At 40.6% G+C, this 4,467-nt stretch overlaps 1 pseudogene; it reads left to right on the top strand.

Moving 5' to 3' along the window:
- Window positions 1-436: 436 nt before the first annotated feature.
- Window positions 437-3,105, top strand: LOC133866219 (probable CoA ligase CCL5; annotated as a pseudogene).
- Window positions 3,106-4,467: the final 1,362 nt, after the last annotated feature.

The raw sequence follows: 4,467 nt of genomic DNA, 5'->3' as shown, positions 1-4,467 counted from the left end.
AGCTCATTAACTTGAGGGGGGATGTTAACCATACTCATTCACCCACCTCTACTGTTGCAGATAAGGAAATTATTAAAAGTTAAATGTTGTGTGACTTTTGAATTACATAATAATAGCTGGATTAAATAAGTTAGGGAAAACTACAATTTACCCCCATGATGTTTACACCAATTTGCAATCTTGGTACCGATGTTTCAATTGCGTCAATTGCACCTAAGAAAGTTGCAAAAATTTGCAATCTACTCCCTTCCGTCCAATTGCTCCGTCTGATGAAACGGAAATGCACCCACATGCCGCGCACATGACTTTTTTAGACAGAGGTGGACAAAAATGCCCTCATTTAAACGGCAGTGTTTTGTCCAAAAAAAAACCCCAACTCGTCCCGTACGTGCATGCGTCGTCTTTTTCCTTGTTGTTTCTTCTTGTTATGGAGCTGAAAAATCAAAGTGTAAGAGGCAGCAGATCAGAGAAGAAAGCGGCGTCGTATCGCAATGGCGCAGAGTAGCAGCAACCTGGTGATCGATCAAAGGAGCGGTTTCTGCAACTCCAACTCCATCTTCTACAGCAAGCGCAAGCCCACTGTGCACCCACTGAACCATTCACTGGAGGTGACCACGTTCATCTCGTCTCGGGCCCACCATGGCAAGATCGCCTTCGTCGACGCCTCCACCGACAGCCAGCTCATTGTTGCAGAACTCTGGAGAGCCCTCGATTCCGTCGCCACATCTCTCTCCAACATGGGCGTCAAGAAAGGCCACGTCATCCTCCTACTCTCCCCCAACTCCATCTTCTTCCCAGTGGTGTGCCTCTCCGTCATGTCCCTCGGTGCCGTAATAACTACCACGAATCCCCTCAATACCCCCTGAGAAATCGCCAAGCAAATTGCCGATTCGAAACCGGTCCTCGCTTTCACGACCTGACAACTCGTCCCCAAACTCGTCGGTTCGAACCTCTGGATTGTCCTCCTCGACAAGCAGTCAATCCCAGCCATTCAAAACACGAGAATCGTGGCCACGTTGGAGGAAATGCTGAAGCAGCAGCCGAGTGGGCCCCGAGTCAGGGACCATATCCACCAGGACGACATGGCGACTCTGCTCTACTCGACAGGCACCACCGGCGCGAGCAAAGGCGTGGTGGGTTTGCACAGGAGCCTCATAGCTATGGTTCAAATCGGGCTGAGTCAGTTCAATTTGGACGGTGGAGACCACAGGTTCATCTGCACCGTCCCTATGTTCCACATCTACGGCCTAGCAGTGTTCGCGCTGGCCCTGCTAGCTTAGGGAACGACGGTGGTGATCCTCTCCAAGTACGAGCTACACGATATGCTCTCATTGATCGAGAAGTACCGGGTCACGTACCTCCCGCTCGTGCCGCCGATACTGGTGGCGCTGGTCTTCTTCCTTGTTGTTTCTTCTTGGACAAAACACTACTGTTTAAATGAGGGCATTTTTGTCCACCTCTGTCTAAAAAAGTCATGTGCGCGGCATGTGGGTGCATTTCCGTTTCATCAGACGGAGCAATTGGACGGAAGGGGGTAGATTGCAAATTTTTGCAACTTTCTTGGGTGCAATTGACGCAATTGAAACATCGGTACCAAGATTGCAAATTAGTGTAAACATCAGGGGGGTAAATTGCAGTTTTCCCAATAAGTTAATAACTTAAGGAAGTTCAAATGTCCTGTGACTTTTGAACTACAAAACAGTAGGTGGGTTAAAAAGTGCGTACTTGAAGGAAGTTGATCATGTTGTTTAAAGTTTAAATTGTAACATTTAGTACAACCACTTTATTGTATATACTTTCCAAATTTAAATGTAAATCATGTTGTTTGCAATTTTTTATAAATACTCCATGAATATGAGTGATCTGGTATAAAAACCAAAGTTCCAAATTCTGTTTCTAACTGAGATTTCAATATAAAATAATAATAATAATAATAATTAAAAAAAAAGGAAAACTAAAAAAGATAGTGACAAAATTTCTTAACTTTCTTTTAGATCTTTTTCTCACATTTCTTCATTTCTTTTGTTGTTTAGTTGTTGTATAGCAATCCAATTTTAATTCATTTTCACCTTAAAAGTATATTTTTTTTTCTCTATATTCAAAGTCCTAACTTTTAAGGTAAAAAAAAAAAAAGAATAAGAGAATAACAAATAATACGGGTTGCTTGAAAAGGAAAAAAAAAAAAAAAAAATCAAGAGAAGAAGGGATGTGTGTGAGCAGAGGAAGACATGAGTGTAGATGTGTGCAGTGAAATTTATGGGCAGCTTAGCTTCACGTTTGATACTGAAGACTAGACAATAAAGATGACAATAAATAAATAAAAAAAAAACAAAAAGCTGAATGTGCAACATATTTGTTCCACTATATTTTAAGGCTCATTTTGCTAAATTCCAATACACGTTTGTGCCCTTCGACTCAGAAACCACCAAAAAAATTTATTCTTATAGTTTTCCACTCATACTATTATTATGTTCTTATTAGTAATGTGTACATGAAACGACACTTTTATACTAATATTATCCGAACACTCAATTGACATAAAAAATACTTTTTAACAAATTTCACAAAATGCTAACTACAATTTTAAAAGTTATATTTTAAAATTACACTTTTTGAAATTGCGATTCCAAAAAAATTAACCTTGAACAAGACGATGCTTATCTCTAGAATATTACTCTATATAGAAATCAATGGATGAGGTAAAAGCACACAATTGTTGTGGCAGCATCTTAACCCTCCATCAGATCCAACGCTTATATTGGGTTGTGGGGGAAGGTCCTTTTACACTAGGGTGGAAGTTCTTGTGGTAATAGATGTTAAAAACAGGAACATCATGCGGTAGTTACTGTTATTGTAAACATACGGTAGAAAAATAGAAATAAAGAGATTGGCTCATTGTGAATACTCAGTATATTTTATACTAATGAGTTGGTGAACTCATGCTTTCACCTATGCGAACGTGGTTACCATCAAGATCGTGTAGATGTTGATGCTTTGACTGCAGATATCGCAGATGTCGATGAGGACCTTGTGGCACTATACTCGGGAAGCATCTTGCAACGATTGTTTGTGTCGGACTTGAGGATAGTCCATGTTTTTGTATAGACTTTTGTATATGGCTTGTGTCGCATGTGACACCTATTTTTTATAGTCATTTTTCGGTGTATTGAATGTTTTAATTAAGCCTTAAACAGATAGACAGATGTATGGCTTTAATGTTGTATTTACACTTTTGAGTTAATGAATTTAGTTTCCGCTGCATTGTTTATTATCTCTGATGTGTTGGATACATATTATGGGAAATGTACATTGAGTTGGCTTAATGACTAATCGTTAAGTCACTGTGGTGATTCCATTTTTGTATGCAAAAAAAAAAAAAGGGTCGTCACAAGAATGGGAGGGTCAAAGTCACTAGAGTCATCGGCTCTATCCATAGAGGCAGTGAAAGCCATGAAGCTTACATTTTTGGAAGTATTCAAAGCTTTACCATTCACATTCAATGAAGGGTTCTTTCTAGTACCTTTATCGAACTTGAAAATAAATATTGACTTCTAATTTAACCAAGTGTGTGTGTTTGTGTGCAACAAAATATTTTAAATGATGAATTTAAATAAGACAAGATATTTGTTACGAAGTGAAAACTCTGTGAAGAGAAAAACCACTCCGGGGCATCTAAACCCAGGAAATCCACTATCTAAAAACAAAGCAAGTTACAAAGCACTCGTACTCACAAAACCCATTGTAGTAGTCATACTTTTAACTATAATACGAAGTCCATCGTGAACACTTCCCAACCAAGTCTCCTACTTGAAGGGGTCTTTGATGGAATCATTTACCTTAGGGCTAACCCCAAAGATAGACTTCACACAAACAAAGAGCACACACCGGCAACGGCTTGAGAGCTAGCTGATCTACGATTCTCCCTAAACACCCTCTCAAAGCTAAGAGAATTCAATACCGAATTCTGTACAATTTACAAGCCTAGGGCCCTCTATTTATAGGCTTACAGGAAACCTAAAACTGCTGAGATTCGGGCTCTGGCTGTCAAGCATCCGGACGGAAGTTAGCCACATCCGGACGGTCTTCTGTTATATCCTTTCAGAAATACGGTAATTCTATCTTTATCAAGTCCACGTCCGGATGGCTTGGCCTAGCGTCCGGAAGGTCTTCGTTGTATCTCCTTTCTGCGCTCATAAAGGAAACCCGAAATATCCTAGAATGCTGGACATCATCCAGAAGTGTTGCCACGTCATCCGGACGTCTTGCAGAAACTTCCCAAACAGTGTCGACTGCTAAAATCTAACTCTGTGTAAAAATTGGAGAAGCTTGACCTAGCATCCAGACGGTGTTTCTCTGACGTCCGAACGTCTTCAACGCTGAAACTTCTAGACACTGCGGGGCATCCGGACGCCTTCAAAGGCCCGTCCGGACGATTGCACAGGAACTGGCTGTTCTGAATTGGAAATT

Source organism: Alnus glutinosa, chromosome 4, assembly GCF_958979055.1.
Source record: "Alnus glutinosa chromosome 4, dhAlnGlut1.1, whole genome shotgun sequence".
Classification (NCBI taxonomy): domain Eukaryota; kingdom Viridiplantae; phylum Streptophyta; class Magnoliopsida; order Fagales; family Betulaceae; genus Alnus; species Alnus glutinosa.
Note: the sequence above shows the minus strand (reverse complement) of the source record. Positions and strands in the feature narration are given on the sequence as shown.